The sequence below is a fragment of the Vulpes lagopus genome, chromosome 11, assembly GCF_018345385.1.
Source record: "Vulpes lagopus strain Blue_001 chromosome 11, ASM1834538v1, whole genome shotgun sequence".
Taxonomy (NCBI): Eukaryota; Metazoa; Chordata; class Mammalia; order Carnivora; family Canidae; genus Vulpes; species Vulpes lagopus.
The window spans coordinates 3,389,312-3,411,526 of record NC_054834.1 but is presented as its reverse complement, the minus strand read 5'-3'; the positions used below and the strand labels follow the sequence as shown (position 1 = coordinate 3,411,526).

At 36.6% G+C, this 22,215-nt stretch overlaps 1 pseudogene; it reads right to left on the bottom strand.

Annotated features, from left to right (window-relative positions):
- The window catches only part of LOC121501675, a 129,696-nt pseudogene that overhangs the window by 100,073 nt on the left and 7,408 nt on the right, over positions 1–22,215 (bottom strand).

The window sequence follows — 22,215 nt, the reverse complement described above, 5'->3', positions numbered from 1 at the left end:
TCCTGGTTTTCTCTTTCACAAAGATCTGTCATCTCAGCTATGATAAACTGGGTCAGATTCAGTTTTGTTTAAAGAGTCTTATGTATTCCCACTGGAAACCACTTTAATAACCTCTAGATCGACCCTAGAGGCGAAGCACTCTCTGAGACTAAACAACCTGAACACATTTTGGTCTCTCCACAATTCAGAAATATTTGACTCCCTTTTCACCCTCCAAAGGACAGACCATTTGCTGAGAAATGAATACTTTACTTCTTTTATGGATATATACTTCAGTAAGTAGCTCTTCCTAAATCACAAGATCACCAGCTGTGTTTTGGATTTTTGTAATTATCTCCAGCAATGGAATCAAACTTTGAATCAGCTTAGTGTCTCTGCTTTCTGAGGCAATACTTCTCACTCAATACAGGGTATTTCTAATAACTAGACTATACTGTAGACCCATGGGAAAGATGGTTCTGGAGAAAAATGGATTTGATAGAGTAGGTGAATAGAATTTGGAAGTCTTGAGTCTATCATAATTCTAACAATAAAGAAAGAAAAAAATAAATGAGAAATTCCAGGAAAAACAAAGGAGTGGTAGACCAAATAATGTTCATGAGACAGAAAAAAATCATATATTAGTTTGATTATGAATAAAGTACTATTTTTATCTCCCCTGTTTTATTTTGAACACAAAGGTCAATGAGGAAGAATTTGAGTCTCTCTTCCCCTACCCTTGAGTTTCCTGTGCAAATTCCCACATTGTGGGAATACAATATTGTGAATATTTTATTTCACATGGTACTATAGAATTCAGCCTGAGAATCAGCAGACCTTAAATGGAGATCATCCTAGATTAGATAACCTGGATGTATCCAACACAAACCAAGGGTCTGTAAAAGTGGAAGAGGGATGTAGGAGAGGACAGAGCAGAAGATAGGACACTGGAAGCAGTGTGAGTGGTGCAATGTTGGGACAGCCTGGAAGGGCCATTGTTGGCTCTGGAGATGGAGGAAGGGCACCGGCCAAGGAATGCAGACAGCCTGTAGGACCTGGTAAAGTCCAGGTATCAAACTGCCTCATAACCTCCAGAAAGAAATGCAGCCCTGTGTATACTTTGATTTTAGCTCAGTGAAATCCATGTCAGACTTTAGACTCTCTATGTAAGATAATAAATTTGTGTTGTTTAAGCCACTATTTTTGGTAATTTGTTATAGCAGCAGTAGAAAACTAGTACAAAATATAAAATAAACCGGGGGATCCCTGGGTGACTCAGCGGTTTAGTGCCTGCCTTTGGCCCAGGGCATGATCCTGGAGTCTGGGGATCGAGTCCCACATCAGGTTCCCTGCATGGAGCCTGCTTATCCCTCTGCCTCTCTCTCTCTCTCTGTGCCTTTCATGAATAAATAAATAAGTAAAATATTTAAAAATATATAAATAAACCATAGTATAATATGATACATACAAAGGATAATGTTGATAATTTTTGAGTAATAGAAATATTTTTTTTTCCTCTCAGACAGTCATACCCCTTTGGGTTGCCTGGATTTGTGAATAGGACTAATAGAGATAAAAATCATCCTAGCTCTCCATTTGGTCTGGAGTTGAGTAATATCCACATGGTCACTAAAGTGTTAATGCATCAAAGGTTTGTTATGGTTTGGAGAAAAGATTAAAGGTTAGCAAACTGACCATGAAGCTAAAGTGGGTGTTGTAAGTTCAGGTAGGGACACTGATATCCTTTTTATAAATGGGGATTCCAATGTACATTATAAGAAAATGATGGTATGGAAGTAGAGAATTGTGTGCATTGGCTAAATGAAGCCTTCAACCAGCAAAGTTATATAAATATTACAGCTGGTGGAAACTGTTTGAATGAACCAACCAGAGCTGTGGAAGCAGCTATAATGAATGAATATAGAAGTGAGAGGAGCTCCTTCCCCTTGCTGGATGGGGGTCAGAAGGGAAGCTTGTGCTGACTGCCTACTTAAGTTTTCCCATATTTGAGATAGAACAAATGTTTGCATATTAAATTGGCTAAATATAAATATTTATTTGTACTTAAAGTGCTATTTTGAACCTTAAAGTCAATGAGGAAGAATTTGAATCCTCTGAAACACTCACAAAAAGTAGTTTTAGCTTACAGAAAGTATTATTTATTTCCCCAAAATGAGGACACAGTTGGATTGATATAAATCATGGATGCTTATATATCTAGATCTGCCAAATGAATGCGTCCACATCGTGGTCAAACAACTGGTGACAGTTAAAGTCAAATCATGAAAACGTACTAAAGCACATCAAAATAAAGCAGATTTTGAAACGTGTTTATTTTCCATGTAATCAAGCCGGAACAAAGACACGATTGTGAATGAATGACATAGGGTATGGAGTAGTCTAAAGGAAAGATCACTTGAATGTCAAGTGAAGACAACATATGTTATTAACTAATGTGTTACTATTTGCCATGACCAGCGATGTGTCCTTTGGAACTTGGTCAATAATGGAGAAGGGAGCCTGCTCCAGAGTGGTTTGTCATCAGTTTAATAGGTCTACATTGAATATATAACGTAATATATAATATACATATAACATATAAAAGACTACTTTACCTTGTACATTGAGAATAGTCTCAATTTGCATATAAACCTAGAGAACCAAAAAAAAAAATAAAAATTTAACTTCAATATTCTTCTGTGCGCAATAAGCCCTTAGTGATTGGCAACTGGACAAAGTATTGATGCTAATGAATTCAACACACACTATTTTCCACTGTGACACCATAAACATATGTTTTGACATTCTTCCCAATAGGATGTAGAATTTATATCTCAGCACTTCGAAGCTGGATAAGCTTGTGACTGCTTTGATCAGCTGAGATAAACAGAAATGATGCACATAATTTTGAAGATAGCTCATAAAATACCTTACATCTTCCTCCTGTAGTTCTGCTTGTTCTGGAAGGATACAGTTACCACGACGAAGTCCAGCAACAATGACACCACTGGGCTTAAGGGTCCACTTATATCCACTTCCACCTCTAGATGAGCTCTGCGCTGACAGGTGACATCATTTCACTGCCAGAGAAATGAGCATCTTGGTCCCACCCGGCTGAGCTCTCAGATGGCTGTGGTCCCATATCTGACATCTCAGATGTGTAGCCCGCATCTGACTGAAACTCCATGAGATCCTAGGCAAGGACTTCCCAGCTGAGCCCTTCTCATATTCATCACTGGCAAAATTATGAACAAGGTAAAATGGTTATTTTAAGCCTCCTTTCTATAATTAGCAACGCCGTAATAGTACCTGAAACGTGCATTTATTTTTGTTATTATGGTTGAGAGAAGCAGAACTCTGGGTAAGGATACAACTTTGTGTTTTACTTCATATGAATAGTATGACTTTGGGGGAGAAATAAAACCAATGGCAACACTTAATCTAGGTCTTCACTTCAATATCTTCAAAAGGAATTCATACTAATATGTAAATCCCCAGATTGTTATAAGAATCAAATGGGATAGAAGTCAATAGAAAGCACAAAGCGGCCACCCAATCTGGGAAGTTCCCCAGGGCTCCCAAACCTCTGTAAAGCGGTGTGGTGTTCTGTATTCAGAGGTGGGAGGTATTTTACCGCTGACGTCCCTTCTCATTCTGAAGGCCTATGAGCCTGCATTTCATGGTGAATACATGGCATTGATTCTGTCCTTGGAATTTTTGGGAAAAGGGGAAACTTAAAAATTCAAGGTTATCCAGTTTTGGGGGCTTTTCTTCATATAGTTAATGAAGATGATCATACAGTGCAAACAGTTTTCTCCTTTACCAACCAAGATAGTCTCTCAGTTAATGAGATGGGCAGTGCTCTCCACAAACATTGACTGGGACGCTTTCCAACCCAGACGAATAATTAATGGCAACCAATGGCCACTGTCCATTCTAAATGTGGTTCTCTAATAATTTCCATTCAGAAAAAAGTTATGAAATTAGAAAAGCTACATTTTTTGGTAAATATTTTATTTATTTATTCATGAGAGACACAGGCAGAGGGAGAAGCAGGCCCCATGCAGGGAGCCCGACGTGGGACTCGATTCCAGGACTCCAGAATCACGGCCTAGGCCAAAGGCAGTCACCCACTGAGCCCCCCAGGGATCCCCAAGAAAAGCTACATTGTAACAATTTATCACATAGTAAGAGAGAAAATAGAAAATTAAAGGACAATATAACTCCTCTATTTAAAACAATCTTATTCCAATTTTAATCATATTATTCACCAACAGGTAAAACAGCATCCATCTCAATTTACCCTAAGTTGGTAGAAAATAGGTGAGCTGTCGATTTTTCTACGTCTGCATGTATAACAACACACAGGAACAGATTTTTGTTTTGCTTCCCCCATCGTAAGGTATCAACTAAACCATGCATATAAAGCACAGAAGTTACCCTCTAAAGAGCTTAAAGCATTAGCAAAACACATTGTTTTTCCCAATGGCATGTTTCAACAAGGAAGGCACTTGCAAAATGTTAGTGTAAAGAACAGAAATTCACTTATATGCGTATCTGTGGAGCGGAATACAAGCATTAAAAATGTCGTGGAGATTACTGTTTATTAGCAAGAAGCACTTACCAGGAAGGTAACACGCTGTACCTCCTCTCAGAACCAGATGGTTGAAGCTCCTCCTGGGAAATGTTAGGGAGTGAAGGAAAAGTCACGGTGGGCAGAGCTTCCTAAAACTCAAATAACCTTTTTAAAGAAACTTAAACCTCTTTCATGTTCTGTCTCCCTTTCTGATGAAAGACCCCTAACTCTGGGAAACGAACTAGGGGTGGTGGAAGGGGAGGGGGGGGTGGGGGTGACTGGGTGCCGGGCACTGAGGGGGGCACTTGACGGGATGAGCACTGGGTGTTATTCTGTATGTTGGCAAATTGAACACCAATAAAAAATAAATTTATTAAAAAAAAAAAAGGAACTTAAACCTCTTCACAGTGAAAAGCAAGAGGGGATGTCGACCCGGTGTGATGCTCACAATGCAAAGCATGAACTTCCTTTGCCCATTGCGCACATTTATCCTATGGAATTAACTAGCACTGACCTGATATTTTATAATGTTAAGCATCAATTTGGACAACAATTCACTCAACTGATTTTAAAATCTGATAGTGTGCTTATGAAAATTAAATAAGTAGCTGAATTGATTTAGGCCTCGTTAGAAATTTATCTGAATTAAGATAGCACCTGGCCTACTTCAAACTGGTTAAACTGTCAGACCCAGGTCCCTGGAAAAAGAGTTTTCATCTTTCAAAATTCATTTCAAATGCCAGCCCCTCTGGGAAGCTCTCCTCACCTGAAAGCACTCTAGGCAGTCCAAGTGTGACAATTAAATGCATGATACTCCTTATTTAACAATTATAATTTCTTTTTTTTTCTACTTTAAAGACCATGTGTCATATAATCTCATTGATTCATCAGAATTCTGTGTCTCAGACTGTTTTAAAAAAACAGGTTTCTTTGTTTAAACCGTGACCTCTGTAATACAGTTTAATTCCTCTCCTTTGAATATTCTTCAGCTAATATTATGTTAAGCTTATTTTGCCTACATTCATATCATGAAAGAATAAATGAATTAAAATGGTCTGCGAAAGTGCACACATTTTCTCCCACCTAGACATTGTGACATTTCAACTGAATGGAGCAGTGGGTGATAGTCGGGATGAGTCAGATTAGTAGATCAACACGAAACACAATAGTCGCTGCCCATGTAGAGACGGATATAGTTAGAGGGCCAATAAATTGATAGATGGATACACAGATTATAGACAGATAGTAGACACGAAGTTTTAATTTATAATGAAAGCAACATCATGGAAGACAACATCAATCCACACATATTCTGAAAAAAAAAAAATTCTTAATACAGGCCGTGGCCAAAAATTATTCAATTATGTTATTTTATGTTTTAAAAAGATAATTGTTATTATTGCTAATTACAACTCTCATATCACTTTATAAAAAAATGAAAATGTGAGGAAATTTAAAATACAGTGAAAGGAGATTAGAGAACTAATAAAAATCATAGTGCTTATAACAACAAATATCAGTGGATTAATCTCTTTTTTTTAAGATTTTATTTATTCATAAGAGACACACACACACACACACACACACACAGAGAGAGAGAGAGAGAGAGAGAGGCAGAGACCCAGGCAGAGAAAGAAGCAGGCTCCATGCAGGGAGCCCGATGTGGGACTCGATCCCGGGACTCCAGGATCATGCCCTGGGTCAGAGTTAGGTGCTAAACCACTGAGCCACCCAGGGATCACCTCAGTGGATTAATCTAAAAGTAGGTCAACTGTTTACACTTCAAGAACATGCACACTGTGGAAATAGAACAATAGAATAAGGTAAAAAAATTGAAATATTGATATAAATGTAGTTGGAAGTACAAATAATAAAACATAGATCAACATACTTTAGACATAAATGCATAGGTGTTTTCACCAGATAAAGTAATAAGTGGTGATGAAGACGTATGAACAAAATGATTGAATTAAATATACAGAGAGAAAGAGCAGACAGGAGACATTAGGGGAGAGAAACAGCACTTTGTTTTCTGACGTTTCTTGCTTTGTTCAAATCCCAGTTCTTCATTTAATTTCCACATGACGTGGAGGAATGATTCAAATCCATTTTGTCTGTCTTACCTTTGGTCAAATAGAATCGAAAACAGTCTCTGCTTTATATGATTATTTGAAGAATAAATGAGATGCGTCATATAAATTATTTAGCACAATTTCTAGTATATATTCATTACTTAATTAATGTAAGCTAATCATCTACCTATCATCTATCATATGTGTGTCTGTGTGTTTGCTTCCCAAGAATACACTCAAGCATTAAGTGTTTACCTCTTGATATTGGGACTTGAATATCTTATTTCCCCTATGCATCTGAATATTTCAACACTCTCTATGTATTGCTTTTTAAATAATTGTGAAAACGTTGAGGAAACCCTTTAAATAAAAAAAATATATTTTTGATTTCTAATTATTTTCCTTATGGAGTGGTTGTAAAGATTCGGAAGAAAAAGCATTAACAATTACTTAGAAAGTCAATTTATTTTGCTGTATGGTTAGAAAGATCAGGTGCGCTTGTACAGAACTTTGTACCTTCTTTGAATTTCCATACTTTAAATTCCAGTGCATTTTCCTCCAGGACGGAAATCATTTTTTCGGGGTTAGCCTTTAGGAGTTCATAAAAGATGTGTCTGGGATTTCATTGTTCCTTGTTACATTTCAGAACTATTCATCCTTTGCACATACCTTAAAGTTCAAAAGTCTGTAAAGCAAGCACATAATTTTTTGCATTAACTTGTTCCTGAGAGTTCTTCAAGCTCTACATACGCACAGGCTTCCTGTTTCTACTTTCTGTGTTCTGCCAAATGTGATTAGAAGTACGTGAAGGGCCTCACCCTATTTCCAGGCCAGCCAAACCACTAGGACTAATGAAGTACGTTCATTGGAAGAAATGCAGACCAATGTACTCTATGTTTTCAAACAGCAGATCATTCTAGATGGAGCTTGGAGCGAACATGCTTTTTGTATCTTATGGGTCGCAATGCCATCGATCAGTTGAAGTATATCTACACTTCAAAGCTGCAACAATAATTAATATTTTCAGCTCTTAATTTTGCTCGCAAAGCCATTATGGAATTGTAAAAGATTAAAAACAAATATTTTGATAGGTATAAGAACATGATATTTTAGATGAATAAATATTTATAAACTTTTATGTATGATGTAAGTAAGAATATGGGAGTTGATCTTACAATGTTAAAAGTGTGGGATGGTAGATTTACTCACAACTACATTAGCATTTGAATTAAATGTAAGTGAAATTAAGACTCAAAGGAAAAGATTGTTCAAAGTGGATCTTAAAAAATCGAATATACCATTTATACCAATGCCACTCAAAATACATGGAGTTATGTAATGTTGAAAATAAAAGAATAGGGGAATGTACTATGAATGCACAATCAAAAGTAGACATTTTTGGAATAGAAGGGAAACATTTTATAATGATTATCAGCTTAGAAAGATATGACATTTCTTAATGAGTATTACAATTCTAAATGTGTAATACAATAATATAAATGTATTTTTTAAGATTTTATTTACTTATTTGAGAGAGAGAAGGAAGAAAAGAGGGAGAGAGCACAAGCAGGGGCAGAGGCAGAGGGAGAAGTGGACTCTCCTGAACAAAGACCCCAATGTTGGGCTTGATCCAGGACCCTGGGATCAGGACCACAGCTGAGGGCAGGCACTTAACTAACTCAGCCACTCATATGCCTCCAATAATAAAATTTCAAAAAGCTGATATAACTTTAAATTAAAAATAAAATAATATGACAAAGTAAATAATATAACAAAATCAAAATCTCCATAATCTAGACATTGTAGAACTGAAGGGAAAATAGGCACATTCACAACCATGAAAACTGATTAAATTAGCAGAAAAAAAGTCAGTAAGGAAATATAAGATTTAAAAGGAATTTAACATCTTCATTTAACTGATACATATAAAATCACACATCTCAAAAAGTAGAATATACATTTTTAGTGAGTGCATATTGGACATTTGACAATATATATCATGTTCTGGGCAAGAAAACAAGTCAACTAATTTAAAAGCTTTAAAGTCAATCTGTGTATATTTGACCTTTGTGGAATGAAAATAGAAATCACTACCAAAAACAGAACTAGGATTTTCCACATGTGTGCGAAATGATCTATACACTTTTAAATAATTATTGAGTTAGTTCGGAAGTCATAATAGATTTTAGGTAATATTTGAGATGAACGCTATTCATAAAACAGATCAACATTTGTGAAATGCATTTAAAGCAGTGCTTGGAAGCTAAATTATTTTAAGGACATGTATTGGAAAGGAAAAAAAAAAGAGAAAGAGATAAACCAACAAACAGACTCTTAACTACAAAGAATAAGCTGATGGTTATCAGAGGGGAGATGGGTGGGTGATGAGTCAAATAAGCTATGGGGATAAAGGAAGGAACTTTTTTAAAAATATATTTATTTATTTGTTTTTGGAGAGGAGCGGGGACAGAGAGAGAGAACCTCAAGCAAAATCCCTGCTGAGTGTGGAGCCAGACATAGGGCTGGATGCCAGGACCACGAGATCATGACCTGAGATAAAATCAAGAGTCAGATGCTTAAGTGACTGGGTGGCTCAGTTTTTTAAGACACCAACTTTGATTTCACTTCAGGCCTTGACCTCAGGGTCATGAGTTCAAGCCCTGTGTTGCACTCCACATCAGGTGTGGAGCCTACTTAAAAGTTTTTGCTGTTAGATTCTTCTTTTTATTTCTCTGTTTCTTTGTTTTTTGGAATTTCCATGTTCTTGCTTTTCTTTCATTAGCAATTTAAAAGAAAAAAAAAAGCATTACTAAGTTTTTTAATTCCGATACAGTTAACCTACAGTGTTACATTAGTTTCCTATGTACAATATAGTAATTCAACAATTTCATATAATACTCAGTGCTCATCAGAAGTGCCCTCCTTAAGGCACCTGGGGGGCTCACTCTCCCTGCTTTTATTTATTGTTGTTTGAGATGTCCCACCAACTCAATATGGCAGGTATAAGACACAAAATTGGAGAAGTTCAAATGAAGCAGATATTTTTCACAGACGATGTTGTTTGTGCATATGGAAAAGTCAGAAATAAGGTATCAACCTACAGACTAGTATACGGAGTAAGTGATTTTACAAGTTTGTTGGATACAGAGTCAACATATTCTAATATAAATGGTATTCTTATGATAAAAATAATATTTTAAAACGTCACAATAGTATAAAAAGCGCAGCTACTTGGGGATACATTTAATTTATAATTTATAATCTCTCTACCTGAAAACTACACATCATTTAAAGAAATTAAAGAAGGCCTAAATAGAGAAATATGTTCATAGGATAAAAACATTGTATTACAATTCAACATCTCGTCAAATTGATCTACTGATTCATTGCAATTTCTACCTAAACAATTCCAGCAAGAGTGTCTGTGCATGTGTGTGTATGTGTGTGTAAATTAATGAGCTGATTCTTAAGTATATATATGTAAACAAAAATGATCTATAGTAGGAGAGACAATTTTGAAGAACAAAACACAAAGACTCGATCTCCCATATATCAACACTTACTCTAAAGCTTAAGTAATCAAGAAAGTATGATGTTGATGAAAAAAATAGACAAAAAGTCCAATGGAATAGAATAGAGAATCCAGAGATATACTTATACTTCTTTGGTCATTTGATTTAAGACAAAGACTTCACTGCATTTCAGTAAGGAGAAGGATACTCTCTTCAATAATTAATGCTAGGGCAGTTGGATATCCAAATGGAAGAAAAATCATAAACCTTAACTTAAGCATATAAAATAATCAATTGTGAGAAATTACCAACCTTTAATGGCCAAGTTTCTAAGAGAAAGCATAGAATTTTTTTTCATGAAATTGAGAGAAGTGATAATATTTAAAGAGGATATAAAAAAACTAACATTTTTTAAATTACAAATTGCCCTGAATTACAATTAAGACTTTTGTTCAGCAAAATACCTCTAAGAAAGAAAAAAAAAAAAAAAGCTGTAGACTGAAAGAAGATATTCACCTCCATATCTACATACCTGATAAAAGGACGCATGTAGACTCTAGAAAGAACCCCTACAAATAATTTATAAAGACAGATACCCAAACTCGAAAAGGAAGAGGAAAAACTCTAAAACCCTTGAATAGGCACCTCATAAGAGTATCAAAATGTTGGATGAGTAAGTGTGAAGATGCTCGCCATCGTTAATTTTCAGAGAAATGCAAAGCAAACACTTTTAAATGCCCTGATCCATCAAATAAAATAACTAAAATTAAAATACTGACCAGGGGCGCCTGGCTGGCTCAGTCAGCAGAGCACACAACTCTTATTCCAGGGATTGTGAGTTCAAACCCACATCGTGGGTAAAGTTGACTTTAAGCACATGAGCGCGCACACACACACGCACACACACACACCAGCTGACCAGACCAAGTGCTGATGTGAAAGTAGAACTGTTGGAAATCTGTTCACTGTTGATGAAAGGTTAAACTGGAAAATATTTGTCAGCACCCACTATAGCTAAGTGTGTGGATACCCTATGACCTTGAAAGTCAACTTCTGAATATGTAGCTATAAAAAAAAGTCAGGGTTTATGTCCACTGAAAACATGTAGAAGGATACTCATGGCAGTTTTAGATGCTAGAAACTGGAAACCTGTATATAAATAGAAGTTTGTGTGTTCAATGAAATCCGATGCACGAACAATCCTGACATTTGTAGCAAATCTGTTTCTACTACATCCTTCCAGTCTCTCTCTCTTTATCTTTCATCTATCAATCATCTATCATCTATGTACTATCTATTCATCTATGTATACGTGTGCGTGTATATATCTATATCAATATCTGTTCATTTACTTATCTGCTTATTACTAACTTGCTTACGCACTTACTTATTTGAGAGGGTTATTACACCTAATGTGAGCCTTCAACTAGAAGCCCAAAGACAGAGAAGAAAACTTTCCCCTTTTAGATCATGTACTGGTCATAGAAAACCTAAAAGAAAAAGAATATTCTAGTTTAGACCCTCAAACCATTCTAAATTGTTTCTTAAGGAATTTGGTATCCCATACCCACTGTCAGCACTTACTTGGAGAAAAATCAATATCTGACAGAAACCTGACACTGAGGAAAAAAAAAAAAAAAACGACACCTCTTGGGGAATTATTGATTTGTTTTCTTCACCTAATTTCAATTATTGATATTAATTGATGAGTGAAACTGTTGTCAGAAAATCAAAGTTAATCATTAGATCTAAATAGTCTTTTTCTAAGTACATTAATAATTTTAGGAATAAGGGTTTGTAGAAACACAAACTTTTTACAATATTTTTCCCAATGAAAATATTCCAAGGTTTCTGGTATTAATGTATATATTATAGGAAAAATGAAGGCTAAATTTCTAACTAAAAGTTAGAAAAACTTAAAGTTGTGCCAAACACAACTACACTTCTCATTTGTGGAGCATCATCATAAAATGATATTTCCTCAACATGCTTTATTTATGATGAAGAGGAAGTGCAATTCAAGTGTAAAAATCCTGGCTTTCCTCACTGATTTTTATGATTACTCCTAAATAATGGTGATATCTTAATGGATAGATCATATAGATTAGGGGTCTGTGGTCTTAACCCGGCAGTGCTATTTGTGGGTATCACCGTATCTCCGTTTAGTTGTGATAAGTCAGAGAATTTCAAGGTGTTTTCCTGAAGGAACTTTAACTCTTATCTTCTAACATCTCATCTTACAAACAAGGAAATAAACCCACAAATATTATATATATTTCGAAAGGTGTCCTTTGTTACAATGAGGTGCACTGGTAGAGACTCCAAATTGTGGGTCTTTTGGAATAGCCAAGGTAGAGATGAAAGTACCATTTTCTTTTCAAGCACATCTTAGAGCCAGTTAGTTTATTTTTTTCTTTTTTCTTTATTTTCTTTCTTTATTTTTCTTTTTTTTTCCTGAAGAAATTGAGCAAAGCCATCCCCCGCCCCAAAAAAAGCAATTTCAGCTAATAAAAAAGACCTAGGAAAGATAGATGCTTCTTCAGCATTAAAGGTGCTAAATTATATCATGGTGCTGGTATTGTTATCTAGGACAATAGTCAAGGTAGCTTTATCCCTCCAGGTCAGAGTTTCGAACAATGTCATAGAACAGATCTTTCTAAATTAGAGCCAATTTCTCTGGCCTTTTACAGATATATCAAGTGTGCCTTGGTTAAGACAGGTCACAGAAGGAAGAATACAGCCCTTCTAGAACAAGAACTGTGAGAGTAGCTTCTGGCCAGGAAGGATGCAGAGGATGGACCTCACCACAGACGTGGTCCCTCTAGAGGCGCCATCTCACCCGTCATGAGCACAGTCAATTCCACCCTTATATCAGGTTAGAGGTTGGGGTAGAGTTGCGGAAACACACTTCATTGTACTTATAACTACAGCTTTTATGTTTATTGCGGAATTTGTGTAACAAATCAGAAAGATCTTCATGTACCTTCATCATCCTTTAAACTCTAAATTATAGCATCATTCGTAGAGGCCCAGAGAGCATACAAGGAAGTGATCATTGTCTTCACGTTGGAAATTTCACTGAAATAAATTTTAAAGTTCCTTAAGCAGGTTTGTAAACTCAAAGGGATTTTCCTGCAGTTTAGGAATTTTCTTGAAGAGATATAAATGGTATTTGTATGCTATCACAGTCTCTGTCTGAAGGCAGACAGATACACACAAGAAGCCTAATTAATCTTCAAAGAGTTGCATGGTATGATTTTTGGTGTGAGAAAGGGACATTCTCTTATGAAATTATTTTTTCTTTATATCTTGGAAGTAGTTAAGCTTGAATAAATTCCCTCATTAAACGGTAAAGAAAAAGCCTTATGGGGAAGTATTAGTATCCTTGGTTTGCAAATAAGAAACAGATATCTGTGATTTGAACACTTGAGTAAAGAAAGGCCAGGCAGCTGGTGGGGATTTGAACCAGAATTCCTTCCAAGTACCTGATTGCAACCCAAGCCCAAGGCCTTCGTCACTATTTGGCCTTGTGAAACCACAGTAGACTTGAACGCAACACAAATATGAGTTTTACCCAGTGTTGTTGCATCAGGCATCAAACCGAGACAGGCCTGCCATGCTGAGGGTCCACCCTTCGCTATTTCGTCGTCCCTACCAGAACATGAATTCCAATGACCACTTTGGTCTCCATGACTCTCTACCTGCTGTGCCTTCGGGTCTGGCCCAGTTCTTCCGATGAATATGACTTTCTTTACATTTATTAAGATCATCTGTCAATTTTCATTCCTGGGTTGCTAAACTGAGAGTTAGTCTGTCCCTTTTGATGACCATCTCTCTGCTTTAATCCATACAGGTTGCTTGTTGTTGATATCTTAGAGGTCAAGCTTGTTTCCCAACTCCTGCTGGCCTCTTGACGGAGTTCCCCTCCCTGCCCCGGGACCCAGGTCTTCAGCTAACATGGGAGAAGAGGTGCGAGCCCTGGTGGGGAAGGTTCCGAAGCTCAGCACTGTTTTATTGTCTGAAACTCTCTTCCATGCTTTGATTAATACAGTGATTAAGCTTTATTTTCTGATTCACTATGATTTCACGAGTATGGTAGCCATCATATGAGACCTACTATCTGATTCATCCTGCATATGTTACGAGGCACGATCGCATGTATGATCGCATTTATTCTCCTAACAATTTTTGAGACAGGTATTGTCATCTCAGTTTGCTGAGGATGGGAAAGCTCAGATAAGCCCTGAGGGGTGATGAACTGCCTTCTTCAAGAGCTGGATAACCTTGGGGTAAATTTGAATCTTTCTCAGCTTGTCTCCTCTTCTACTCAATGCAAATCATATTGCCATATAGAGTTGTTGACAGAATGTAGTAAAATATGGCTATAAAGTGTTTGACATATTATGTTAAAAGAGAACTTGGCACATAGTATATGCTGAATATATGGTAACTTTGTTATCATCGTGATCAAATTAAGCCTATTATCCTATTTAACAGCTGAGGAAGTTGAAAATTCAGGTCTATGACTCCTAAACCAATATGCTCTGTGCCGTGCTCCTGTGCGCCTTTATAAAAAGAAAGATTCTGATATTTTAGACATTTAAATTCTAGAGTCATGATTAAATGGTACTTTGATAGTTATATATTTTTAGGTTTCTCTATAATTAACAAATCTTGTGATGCATCTTCAATCCGAATTATCCCACAATGAGAACATCCAGAGTCTCTGTGAGTGTTTTCATTAACTTTGTTAATGACCCTGCCCCTAAATTTCTATGGAGAATGCAGTCTTGATGAGCAGTGATTTCATCTCGACCTAATAAAAATGATTCTAGAAGAGGTTGTTAGATTTTAAGGTCATGCAATGACTCTCTATAACCTACTTTTTTGTTCACTACAAGTAATTTTGAAAACATATCATTCTCAACAACACAATCTATTAGTAAGTGTCTGGCATTCCTTGAAATTACAATTCAGTCTGATGTGACAAGTCCTCCTCTGAATAATGGGTTTTTAAGCTGGTTGGTGTATATTCATGTATAACTGCTATCTTTATGAATATCTAGCGAATGCTATTTGCATTCAATAATGTTCTACACATGGACGGGTATTTACTGTTCTTTCCTTTGGTGTTTCCTTAAGCATTATTTGGAAAATACTAAGACTTTATTAGCTTGAAAAATGATCTTTGCTTAGAGTGATTTAGTGAGAAAAAAAGTTTCTTCTTTTCTGAAAATGCTTTGGATAATAAACTTGATATTCTTTAGGAACAAAGCATTCAAAATATGGCATGCTAAATAAGGGTTGGAGAGCAGTTGGAAGATATTTTTAAAAACTCATTTGAAGTCCACAGCATTCAAAGTCAGACTTAATTAAATTGGATTTATCATTCAGAAAATGGAAGTAATTCTAGCATATTGCATTATTCAATACTTTGTACCCTGTACTGTTATTGCTGAACATATCAACTTTAGACTGCCATGAAATTCATGGCATATATATGTGTGCATTTTTAAAAAAATAACCATTTATCAACTATTTTAACCAGTTAGGAAAATAATACATTTGGAAATATTTCTCTTGTAGTGCATTAGATTTTCATTTTCATTGTAGAGATCTTTTTCCTTTTCTTTTTTTTTAAGAGGAGCAACTGAAAATTTAATGTAGCAAGTATGACTAATCAAATAGATAGTTTTATTCCATTTGGGAAAAAAAGCATCATTCATCTTTCGAAGATAGACAACTGGCTACCGCATTCCTAAAGCATGACCTTTTCCTAAATCCAAGGTCTTAAGGGGTCCGTGAATTTGAACTGACAAGAAGTTCTCCACAAGCCATTAATCTTGTGAAGTAAAAGGCAGGGGAAGCAAGGATGGAACCAAGGATGAGGCTTTGGCAGAGCTGACCAATGGGGATGATGCTGTTGTCCAGGAGCAGAGACCTGGGCCCAGCTGATGGTGCAGGGTCAGGGCCTGGGGAGGATGGGATCGTATTGTCCACCTCAGCTCTTCTCATCCCACCCAATCCCAAACCTAACACTGAGCAATGGAATTCCACTTGCCCCAACAGCGTAAAGCACACACCTTCCAGTAACATCATTCAACATCAAGAAGTTTCTGAGCAGCATCAGTGAAGTGAGACACATTTAAGTCTGTAGGACTCTGGGACTCTAGGGTGGAGGGTGCTTCTGACCTGGACTTCATGGACAACACCTCTGTGCCTCAGAAAAATGACTTCTCACTCAAAGCCATGTTTGCTTTGATTTTGAAAAATGAATATATGTGACATTTCTAAAACTTAAATGTCATTGAGCAATGCATGTTGCCAATCCATTCTAAGGAATTCTGCAAATCGGAAATGGAAATCTACAGATTCTCGTATTCCCTGCATGCCCTCATATGGGCTTCATGTTTTCATGGAGCTGTAATAGGTAGATACTGAAACAAAGGAAAACAAGCAGCAGTAAAAACGATGTGTAGTCGACAGTGCTCTATTTTCAAGGAATTAAAATCGCACAGTAGCCCAAGGTATTGAAAAAGCCATGCTTCTGTTTAATGTCTAGAACAGTTTTTAAAATAAATGACTGCATAATTTAAATTTCCAAGATTCAATGTTTTATTTATTTATTGAGTTTCATGCTTTCCTTGACATGTTTTACATGCACTTAATTAAGACATCTTTAAAATTGCTCTAGTTTTAATTTTCACATTTGCTGAATATGAGGACTCTTGGTATTTGCCTCAATGTATATCATTCAGGCCTCGTGTTGACTTTCATATCTGTGTGTAATCCTTCAGCACTAATTCTCCTTAGAAACTCCATTCAGGCCCTCGGTTTTCAGGCCTCCTTGTGCTTGTGGTGTTTGTGCCTGTCTGGACCCTCAAAAGAGGTTGAAAACAAACGTGAATAAACCACAGATTTCTGTTATCAGTTCGCATCTGTTTTGATCCCAGTCTGGCTCATCTGTACCATCTGCTTAGACAGGAGGTGCTGGATTGTCTCTCCTGTGAGACAGTCTCTTCAACTATGACCCCAGGCACCAGCTTCCTTCTTGTCACATGCCTAGATCCAGGATCCCCATTCCTGGTGTCTGCCAGGGAAGGAACCCATCTTCCCATGTCCCATCCCATTCATCCTCCAACAAGGGCATTTTTTTTTTTTTTTAGATTCTATTTATTTATTCATGAGAGACACAGAGAGAGAGAGGCTGAGACATAGGCAGAGGGAGAAGCAGGCTGCTTGTAGGGATCCTGATGAGGGATCTGATCCCAGGACTTAGGGATCATGACCTGAGCTAAAGGTGAAGAACCCCCCCACCCCCCCCACCCCCCCACCCCCGTGAGTGGGCCCAGGCCTAACCCTGAGGCAGCCCATCCAGGCGCCTCCCATGAATTCAAGCAAGGAAAACATTCTGTTTTTCCGAGATAAAAAAACTATCCCCCGCCTCGCCCTGACTGGAAAAGTCCCTGAACATGGTCATGTTGACCTTCAAAGAAATCAATCACGTCATAACCCTAATGCTATGCTACTCCCGCGGTTTCTTTGCCTTTAAAAGATGCCTGTAATTGCTAATCGGGGCTCTCTTCCTCCTCGGAGGTGGAGAGCCCGTTTGCGCAAACGTTCAATAAACCCTCTTGCTAGTTGCATCTGCCTGTCTGGGGTCTGAGTCTCTGGGGCGTCCACCGGGACACGTTGGCACCCGTGAGCCAGGGTCCAACAAAGGTAAATGTTCAAACACTGAGCTACTCAGGTGCCCCAGTGTATTTGGCTTTAATTGCACAACTACTAAGCATCCCCCTACTTGCCTGCCCATCATCTGGAAATCCCGCCTTGCTCATTTCCCACATTAGTTATTTCATGTGTTTCCATGTATGCAATAGACACCACCAGAGTTGGGGTAAATATCCCTCTGTCTCTCCATCATAAATGATCAAGAATTTTTGCATCTAACTAAAATGAAAATGCTTCAGATTTTTCTGCTTACAAACTATTCCTGGTCAGGTTAGGGTCATGTTTGAAGTCAGAGTTAAGAAATTTCGATTTTTTTGTTCTGTTTTCTTTGTTGTGTGACAAATGAAAGCCAAGTATTTATGTATTTTTCAAACTTTGTTTGGAAAACTGTGAGCTTCACACACTTTTTGGGTGAGAATATCTTTAGCTAATATAAGCATTTGTCTATAATTATGGCTCTAGTTAAATTAACTACTTCATATGGGGTCATTGCCTAATGATTCATTTTAGTCAGATTCTCAAATTTGTTGTAATGTACATATTTTGTTATATTTTTCAAAAATGTTCTTTGTATCTGTGCTTTTCCTATTTCTATTTTTTATTTTTTCATAAACAAATTCAGTTTTATTTTCCTTTTTTTGTGCCAACAATTAGCTTTTACTTCAAAGTACATACTGTTCTCTTTAACTCTTAAAACTTACTATTGTAATGTTAACATGAGTATTAACAGCAAATACTAGATAATACCATGTCTGGAAGAAATAACATCAAAACTTCATCCATAATGTATATATAAGCCTGTACTTATTTTTAATCTAATATGTCTTTTCTTGAAGAGAAATCTCATTAATGATTTCTCAATTTCTCTCTAGTTTTTTTTTTTTTTCCTTTTCTATCTGTGATTGGAAGCTCTGATAATGAAGGCATTAAAGATTCTTATTATTGTGTCATGCAGGAATAAAAAAATATCAATATAAAATATATCTCTCCATCTTTTAATGCTTTTAATCTGAAGTCATACTTTCTCTACATTTAGGTATACTTACTCCTATTGTTGGTCTTTGCTTTTGTATGTCTTTTTCATTCTTCTACTTACCACCTTTTTGTATGATTCACAGTACATTCCAGATATGTGGAAAATAGATTTTTATTTTTTATCAAAATCAATGATTATTTTTTAAAAGGGCAATTAATGTAGCCATATACTAAAGTTAGCATATCTTTCATGATATTTTATATTTTATGTTTCAGTTGACACCCATTTCATTTTTTTGTTTCTGCTGTTTTGAGTTTGTTGATAATTATCATCCCTCCTCTCCAATATTATCTCAAAATTAATGCATTTTGAAAAAGAAATAATGCTTTTTTTTAGTTTCCCTAGTGTTTACCCTTAAAAATTAACATATATAATTAAAGTATTTGTTTCCAGATATAATCAGAGCTTACATTCTCTTAGAAATAGACAACATGTGAGGTTGCAGTCTGTCACTTGCCTGACTACATCACATAGAATTGTCATTCTAAATTCTGATTTGATGTTTGTATGCTAGTATGCATCAATTACTACTTCTATACAGGGGTATATGTGTCATGAGCATTTTTACTCTGAAGTTCATGTCTTCAGCTAGATGTATTATCTATGTCATGTATGCGTTGTGTTATGTTACATCTTTGCTCCATGTAAAGTACTCGGTAACAATAATTATCACAATTGTTCACTCTCTTTGTTCTTGTATCTACTTAGCTACTCTATTCATCCATTGAAGTTTATTATTTTTAATATCAAAGGATTAAATTTTTTAAAAATTTTTTTTTATTATTATTTATTTATGATAGTCATACAGAGAGAGAGAGAGAGAGAGGCAGAGACACAGGCAGAGGGAGAAGCAGGCTCCATGCACCGGGAGCCCGACGTGGGATTCGATCCCGGGTCTCCAGGATCGCGCCCTGGGCCAAAGGCAGGCGCCAAACCGCTGCGCCACCCAGGGATCCCTCAAAGGATTAAATTTTTAATGTGCAATTTTTCATTTGGTTTTTGTTAAGATTTCTTTAAACATATAGCGTTGATTATTTTTAAGATGCAAATTTTAATCATACCAGAGTCTTCTGTTTCCTTTATCAAATCTGTTTCTTCAGGTATTAGTTCTTCTCCATATAGAGTTTGGTGTTTCTCTCACAATGCTGACTTTACTCAAATATTAGGGTGCGGTATGGTGATCTGCTCAACTTTGCATTTAAGAATCATCATTTAATTCCCTGTGATGTTCATTTATCTTTCTGCCAGTGTTTGCCACTGGGATGTAAGGTAGGTTATATTGATTTCTTCTTCGCTGGGATGACAAGCTTTCTGCCTGGGGAGTGCATATCGACCTGTCTTTGTAGTCCTGTGCATTTAGAGTCCCTCTACCATTGCTTCACTATCCAGACAAAAGCTATCACATAGCTTCAGTGGTGAAGAGGCTAACAGACTTCTGTGCCATAAATTGATTTTCCTCACTCCAAAAAAGTCTCAAATGTCTTTTCAGCATCTTTCAACTCTCTGAGCCCACTACTCCTTGACCTCACTCCCATGATTGCAGACTTTTTTTCTACATGTGTTTTTGTCTACAAATACTGTTTTGTTGTTGCTATTTTTTCCTGAGGTTGATACTTTATCTTTCACCTTCAGAAATTTCTGGAATGACCCATAGTTTTTACAACACATAAAAAAACATTCAAGACTTTTGAATATTGAATATAATATTGAGCATATTGCTGACCTAGGAAATTAAAACCAAATGTGAAAGTAGAAAAATTATATTGTGATTCTGAGAAAAGAAATACAATCTTTGTAACTGGCTTAAGGTTATTTGTTAGTATGTTGGTCTATGCAAATACTATGTTCACATATAATTATTTTGAGAATAACATTAAGTAGCTTTAAAATTTACCTCAAACATCAACATCTTTGAAAGAGTTCCATTGAATGGAGCAAATATGGACATCTAATTGTTAATGGAGCCCTGCAACACCACCATTTAGGAGACAATGGATTGAGGTAAATAACAGTCTCAGCTGCAGACCCATCATGTTGACAGTTAATAAAGTATCTCAAGGCCAGATCACAAAAAATAATTTGAAAATTTAGAGTATTTTCAGTAAGAATATATTGATCACCAGTTCTCTTTTTTTTTAACCTCCTGCCCATAAACATAGTCATGACAAAACAATGCATTTCCACAATAGGCAGAGGGAATGTCAATCAAGAGGTTGAGAGGAATCAATTTCAGTGTTCCCCTTATGGGTCCTTCTCTCCTGGATACCTGTCCTGCAAATTCAGAAAGAAAAACCTCCATCTAAATAAGAACCTGTGGGCAGCTCAGGTGGCTCAGCAGTTTAGCGCAGCCTTCAGCCTAGGGCATGATCCTGGAGACCCGGGATCGAATCCCATGTCCGGCTCCCTGCATGGAGTCTGCTTCTCCCTCTGCCTGTGTCTCTGCCTCTCTCCCTCTCTGTTTCTGTGTCTCTCATGAATAATAAATAAAATCTTTAAAAAAAATAAATAAGAACCTGTCAATGTTTTGTCTCTCCTATGCTTTACTTAGTCTGATTTTTTTTCTTCCATGTATTCTTCAACACAGAGTAAACATAAGGGGCTACTAATATTACATATCTAAAACATAATAAGTAAGAAGAAGATAAAAAATTTCACCTCCAACTATTTACACATCATTCATTCACACAACAGAACAATACCAAACTATGGCTCCACTGAAACACAATAAGTAGGTGCTTATAATAAAATTTCTTTTTATTTTATTTTATTATTATTTTTTTTATGATAGTCATACAGAGAGAAAGAGAGAGAGGCAGAGACACAGGCAGAGGGAGAAGCAGGCTCCATGCACCGGGAGCCTGATGTGGGATTCGATCCCGGGTTCCAGGATCGCGCCCTGGGCCAAAGGCAGGCGCCAAACCGCTGCGCCACCCAGGGATCCCTAATAAAATTTCTTAATGGGAATTTATAAATTTATGTTTTACAGAGATTATGGCTCTATATGTCCATTTCTACAATGTCCACCTTACTCCACCAAACAATACATAGGATTAATTGCCCTTAAATTCACTTTGTCTAGTACATTAGAATTTGACAGTGTTCTTTTTTTTGTATCTTTTTAAATTTTTTTTTTATTTAAACTCAATTTGCCAACATATAGTATAACACCCAGAGCTCATCTCATCAAGTGCCCTCCTCAGTGCCCGTCACCCAGTTACCCCAGCCCCCCATCCACCTCCCCTTCACAACCCTCTGTTTCCCAGAGTTAGGAGTCTCTCATGGTTTGTCTCATGGTTTGTTTCCCTCTCT